The sequence below is a fragment of the Gossypium hirsutum genome, chromosome A10 (assembly GCF_007990345.1).
Source record: "Gossypium hirsutum isolate 1008001.06 chromosome A10, Gossypium_hirsutum_v2.1, whole genome shotgun sequence".
Taxonomy (NCBI): Eukaryota; Viridiplantae; Streptophyta; class Magnoliopsida; order Malvales; family Malvaceae; genus Gossypium; species Gossypium hirsutum.
The window spans coordinates 83,030,796-83,037,941 of record NC_053433.1 but is presented as its reverse complement, the minus strand read 5'-3'; the positions used below and the strand labels follow the sequence as shown (position 1 = coordinate 83,037,941).

General features: G+C 37.4%; 1 non-coding gene across 1 annotated transcript; it reads left to right on the top strand.

Annotated features, from left to right (window-relative positions):
• Window positions 1–4,272: 4,272 nt before the first annotated feature.
• LOC121209081 (small nucleolar RNA R71) lies at window positions 4,273–4,379 on the top strand. Its single transcript, XR_005904198.1, has one exon. It is a non-coding gene; the product is annotated as a small nucleolar RNA R71 (small nucleolar RNA).
• The last annotated feature ends 2,767 nt before the right edge of the window (window positions 4,380–7,146 follow it).

Here is a 7,146-nt window from a genome sequence, read left to right as displayed (position 1 = left end):
ACTGCATCAACCTATTTTCACCTGCAAGTTTGGGGTCAAGGTTTAGAAATTTTATAGCCAGAATGCCTTGTGTTCCAACTCAAACAGTAGGAGACAACTTTTCCCATAAACAAGTCAGTAAGGTGATGTTCCTATGGGAGTCTTAAAAGCAGTTCTATAAGCCCATAAAGCATCATCTACTTTCATCGCCCAATATTTCCTGTTTAATTTTACTGTCTTTTCTAGGATACGTTTAAGCTCTCGGTTTGCTACTTCGACTTGGCCACTAGTTTGAGGGTGATAAGAGGTAGCTGTTCTGTGATGAACTCCATATTTCTTGAGGGTCTTGTCAAATTGGGCGTTAAAAAATGAGTACCCTATCACTGATAATTGCTCTAGGTGTACCAAATTGAGAGAAAGTTTCTTAAGGAATCGTACTACTACTCTAGCATCATTAGTAGGTAAGCTTGGGCTTCAACCCATTTGAACATATAATCAACAACTACTAAGATATATTTATTCCCGAATGAACTAGGGAATGGAACCATGAAGTCGATACCCCAAACATCAAATATTTCAGATGATAGCATATATGTGTGAGGCATTTCATCACGTTTGGATATATTACCTATCCTTTGACATTTGTCACAGAGTAACATACCTATTGGCGTCTTTTAATAGAGTGGGCCAATAAAAACCTGAGTCGAGGACTTTGTGTGCAGTCTTATTTCCACCGTAATATCCTCCAGTCGATCCTGAGTGGCAATGTTCCAAGGTTTTCAATGCTTCTGTCCTTGTAATGCATCTCCTAATGATTTGATCTGCACATTTATGGAAAGAAAATGGTCTTCCCAGAAGTAGTTTTTCACATCAGTGAAGAATCGCTTCTTTTGCTGATGTGTCAACCCTTTTGGGATAATGTTGGAGGCTAAAAATTTTCAATATCTGCAAACCAAGGTACCTTAGAATCAGATATAGCAAAAATTGTTCTTCAGGGAATGAATCATTTATTTCAATGTCATCTGGTTCTTTGGTACTTGAGTTTTCAAGCTTGGAGAGATGGTCAACCGCAAGATTTTCAGCTCCTTTCTTATCCTTAATCTCCAAGTCAAATTTCTGCAATAATAAGATCCATCGGATGAGTCGAGATTTTGCATTAGTTTAGTCAAAAGGTGGCGAAGAACGGATTGGTCAGTATAAACGACAACTTTAGAAATATTAAATATGGCCTAAATTTATCGAATGCAAAAACCATAGCTAGCAGCTCTTTTTCGTGGTGGTGTAGTTTTCTTGTACGACTGTCAAAGTCCTGCTAGCATAATAGATAGGTTGAAATGTTTATCTTTTCGCTGTCCCAAAACTGCACCTACTGCAAAATCACTCGCATCGCACATTAGTTCAAAAGGTGAATTCCAATCGGGTGAAATTATAATTGGAGCTTTAGTTAGTTTATCCTTTAAAGTATTAAATGCTTCTAAACACTCTTGATCGAAATTAAAAGGCACATCTTTTTCTAGTAATTTAGTCAAAGGCTTAGCTATTTTAGAAAATTCTTTAATAAATCTTCTATAAAACCTAGCATGTCCTAAGAAGCTTCTAATAACCTTAGCCGAATTAGGGGGAGGTAGTTTTCCAATGGTTTCAATTTTAGATTTATCAACCTCAATCCCTCTACTAGAAATTTTATGTCCTAACACAATACCTTCTTGAACCATAAAGTGATATTTTTCCCAGTTAAGCACAAGGTTTGTTTCCTCACATCTTATTAAACCTGTTTTAAATTTTTTAGGCAAAGATGGAAAGAGTTACCAAAAACTAAAAATCATCCATAAATACCTCCATGACGTCTTCTACGAGTTCGTCAAAAATGGCCATCATGCAGCGTTGAAAAGTAGCAGGAGCATTACATAATCCAAAAGGCATTCTACGATAAGCAAACGTACTGTATGGACATGTAAATGTCATCTTTTCTTGATCTTCAGGAGCTATTGAGATTTGAAATAGCCAGAGAGTCCATCTAAGAAGCAGTAGTACATGTGTCTTGACAATCTTTCCAAATTTGGTCAATGAATGGAATGGGAAAGTGGTCTTTTCTCATGGCATCATTTAGCTTCCTATAATCAATGCACACTTTCCAACCTGTGACTCTCCTTGTTGGGATTAATTTATTCTTCTCATTGGCTACAACAGTCATTCCTCCTTTCTTAGGAACAACCTGCACTGGACTCACCCAAGAACTGTCAGAAATAGGATAATAATTACAGCATCTAGGAGTTTAATTACCTCAGCTTTACAACTTCCTTCATGTTGGGGTTTAGTCATCTTTGGGCTTGCACGGATGGTTTATATTCATCTTCCATTAAAATTTTGTAGGTGCAAAAAAGGGCTGATCCCTTTAATGTCAAAAATTTTCCAAGCTATGGCCCTTTTATGCTCTCTTAATACTTGGAGTAATTCCTATTTCTCTTGGGTTGCAAGTTGGGTGCAATAATTACCGGTAATGTGGAATTATTTCCAAGGAATGCATATTCCAAGTGATTCGACAATTGTTTAAGTTCTAGTTTGGGAGGTTCGCCAATAGAGGGTTTTGCTTAAGTTTATCTTTTACCTTAATCCCATATTCTGCTAGTTTTGTGGAGGTTTTATTAGAGTTTAGTTGGTTCCTATTTCAGAATCATCATCCATCCCCTCTCATTGGGCGAGACACAGTGCCATCGTGTCCTTGTGTACAATTTCCTGAAAAGAATCTGAGTAGCATGATTAATAGAGTCGATAAAATAACATGAGTCATCCTGTTCTCTAAAAATCTCATGGCATCATAAATTTTAAAAATAATCTCTTTCTCGCCTACTCTAAGTACCAATTTACCATCACCCACATCAATTACAGCTCTAGAGTGGCTAAAATGGCCGGCCTAAGATTAAAGGCACCTCAACATCTTTATCCATGTCAAGCACAATGAAATCAACAGGGAATATAAATTTATCTACTTTTACAAGTACGTCCTCTATAATTCCCTAGGATATTTAAAGATCTATCAGCTAATTGATACTCATCCTAGTGGTTTAGGTTCCCTAGACCAAGTTGTTTAAACATTTTATATGGCATCAAATTAATACTGGCGCCTAAATCAGCCAGCGCTTTATCAACATTCAAACTACCAATTAAGCAGGGAATAGTAAAACTTCCTGGATCTTTTAGTTTGGTTGTAGTTTATTTTGGAGTATGGCTAAACATTCCTCATTAAGTTCCACTGTAGATAAGTCTTCAAACTTTCTTTTGTTTGTTAGAATCTCCTTTAAAATTTTGCATATGTAGGCATCTGCAATATAGCTTCAACAAAAGGAAAGTTAATATGTAGTTGTTTAAAAAGTTCAAGAAATTTACTGAATTGTGCATCCATGCGGTCTTTCTTTAACTTTGCTGGGTATGGGATTGGTGGTTTATATTCTTTTGGCATTATATTGTCATTATTTTCGGGTTCGACCTCGTTTCTGTCAACTTCTTGTGGTGGCTTCTTTTTAGATTCAGCTAACACTTTCCCACTTCTTAGTGTAACTGCTTTCATGTGATCTTTTGGATTGGGTTCAGTGTTACTCGGCAGGCTACCTTGTGATCGTTCAGATATCAATTTAGTGAGTTGACCTATCTGAGTTTCGAGCCCTTGGATCGATGCTTGTTGATTTTTAAGTGCTATATCGGTATTCTGAAAATGAGTTTCTGACACTGAGATGAATTTTGTTAGCATCTCCTCAAGGTTCAGCTTTTTCTCTTGTTGGTAGGGTGGTTGCTGGAAGCTTGGAGGTGGTGGTGGTCGCTGGTTCCCTTGGCCTCCTCATGAGAAATTTGGGTGGTTCCTCCAACCTGCATTGTAGTATTACTATAAGGATTATTTTGAGATCGAGGATTATTACCCATGTAATTTAACTGCTAGTTCTCCATGTTGTGGCCATAGGTGGGTAATCTAGATTGCTCGATCCACCTCCACTTGTTTCGCATTGCATTACTGGGTGAACCTGTGAAGAACTAAGAAAACCGTCAATTTTTGTTATTCAAGAGTTCTACCTGATTAGAGAGCATGGTGACCGAATCAACATTATAAATGCGATTGCTTTTTTTGGCTTTGTCCTCATGACTTGCCATTGATAATTATTCAGTGACATCTCTTCTATAAATTCATTAGCATCTTCAGGTGTCTTATTATTGATAGTTCCGCCAGCGGCTGTGTCGATCATCTGTCGAGTTGAAGGATTCAGGCCATTATGAAATGTTTGAACCTGTAGCCAGAGTGGTAACCCATGGTGAGGGCATCTTCTCAAGAGGTCCTTGTATCTCTCCCATGCATCGTAGAGTGTTTCTAAATCCATCTACACAAAAGAAGAGATATCATTACGTAATTTAGCCATTTTAGCTGGTGAAAATATTTTAATAAAAACTTTTCGGTCATTTGTTCCCAAGTAGTGATTGACCCTCGTGGTAACGAATTCAACCACTCTTTAGCTTTGTTTCTCAATGAAAAGGGAATAATTGAAGGTGAATGGCATCATTAGAAACGCCATTAATTTTAAATGTATCACATAGTTCCAAAAGTGTTCCAAGTGAGCGTTGGGATCTTCGTCCTGCAAACCATCAAATTGAACAAATTGTTGTATCATTTGAATTGTGTTAGGTTTCAGTTCAAAAATATTTGCAGCTAAAGCAGGTCTAACTATGCTCGATTTAGTTCCTATTAAAAAAGGTTTAGCATAATCATACATAGTGCGTGGAGCAGGATTCTGATTAGCAGCAATAGTAGGAGGTAGCGGATTTTCTTGGTTTTCAGCCATCTCTTCGGTTGTGGTTGAAGTATCATCCTCTTGCTCTTCCTCTGTGTATCGTAAGCTTCGCCTTATTTCTCTTCGAGTTCTGCGAACTGTGCGATCGATCTCACTATCAAACAGTAATGGTCCCGACGAGTTTCTTCTAGTCATACACTATAAAAACCTGCCAGGAATGAATAAAAGAAAAATTAGAAAAGAAAATAAAAATTTAAATTGCAAATAAAGTAGAATGGCTAAAGTAATAAAAATTGAGTGTTCCTAATATCCTAGTTCCTCGGCAACGGCACCAAAAACTTGATACGTGATATTCGCGATAGATTTTAAATATTTATAATTAATCGTTCTTGAAACTAACTATTATCCTGATGAAGGAAAGTGCACCTATTGAATAGTAGTATAGCTTTAGCAAGATCGGATTGTTGAACCCAAAGGAACCAAGAGTACTAGTAATTACCTTCTTTTTATTGTCTAGCCTAAAAATTAAGGATTTGGTTATCTAAACTAATTACTAAACTAAGAGTGCGTTCTTGAAACTAACTATTATCATGATGAAGGCAAGTGTACCTATCAAATAGTAGTATAGCTTTAGCATGACCGAATTGTTGAACCCAAAGGAACCAAGAGTACTAGTAATTACCTTCTTTTATTGTCTAGCCTAAAAATTAAGGGATTTGGTTATCTAAACTAATTACTAAACTAAGAGTGCACAGAGAGAAGATTGAGAAAAAGCTTTGGGAAAACTCGACTGATTAAGACAATACCCAAGGAAAAATCCACCTAGACTTCACTTGTTATTTAACTCTTAATCAAACGATTTATTCATTGGAATTGATCCGTAGAAATCCCTAAGTTATATTATTATCTCTCTCGAGACTAATAACATCTAACCCTAGGTTGATTAATTGAAATCTCTTTCTAATTAACACCTAGTGTTGCATTAACTCGATCTATGGATCCCCTTATTAGGTTTCACCCTAATCTGGCAAAATATTATCACCCTATCTCTAGGCGTGCAATCAACTCTGCTTAATTATGACACATTTACTCTTAGACAGGGTCTATTCCTCCTCTGAATAAGAGCATTAACTCGAATCAATATCCTGGAATATTAAAACAAGAATTAAGAACACATAATTAAGAACAAGTCAAATATTTATCATACAATTCAGATAATAATAATAAGATCCGTCTTAGGTTTCATTCCCCTTAGGTATTTAGGGGTTTAGTTCATAATTATAGAAGAAAACATCTCAGAAGAATAATGAACACAAAACATAAAGAAAACCCAAAACCCTTGAATGGAAATTGAAGGGAGATCTTTAGTCTTGATGATGAATCCGGCTTCTGAGATGGACCAATCAGCTTCCCTTGAGTAATTCCTTACCTCCTACTCTGCGTCTCCCTCCTAAGTGCCTCCTCAGGTGTTTAAATAGGCTTTAGAATGCCTAAGAGCCCTCAAAATTGGCCTTTTCTGAATAGGGTTATACTTGGGCTCGGCAGGGACACGCTCGTGTGACATGCCCGTGTGAGGAAGTCCAGGCCGTGTTGATTTCCCATGTGGGTCCATTTCCTCCATTTTCGGCCTGTTTCTCGCTCTTTTTACTCTCCTATGCTCACCTAAGTATAAAACATGAAATTAAAGAGTTAGGAGCATCGGATTCACCAAATCTAAGGAGAAACCATCCATAAATGTGCTAAGCATGGGATAAAAACATGTATAAATTACAGTTTATCATTGATCAAATCATGTTTAATACATGGATTGAACTAGATTAAGTTTATATCTATGAATACATGAAATAATTCAACGTGGTCAATGGCTTATTATATGTGATTATAATGTTGGATTGGTGGATATATGTTAGTGAGTTTTGGTACAGGAAAATGGTAAGTTTTGGGCGATAAGTGAGGCTAGGAAATAACTTTATTTTGTCCACACGGGTAGACACACGGGGATGTGTCTTGGCCGTGTGTAACGCACGGCTTGTCCCATGGGCATGTGGTCCGGCCGTGTGTCCCCTGCATCTTAAAAATGAGAAATAGAATGCTCAGAATTGGGCACACGGGTAGAGACACGGGCGTGTGTCTCAGCCGTGTGGTTGACATGGCCGTGTGAAGATTGCCCTTAAATTTCGAAAATAAAATTCGCCACATGGCCTAGCACACGGGCGTGTGACTTGGCTGTGTGACTTCAATTTCTTAATACTTGTAAGTCAGAGAGTTACATGGGTTAGGGAAACGGGCATGTGTAGTACACGGCCCAACCACACAGGCATGTGAGCCTCGCACCTTGGAAAATTTTTTTAATTTCGTGAAAAATTCTTAGAGATCCCGATTAAGTCCCGAC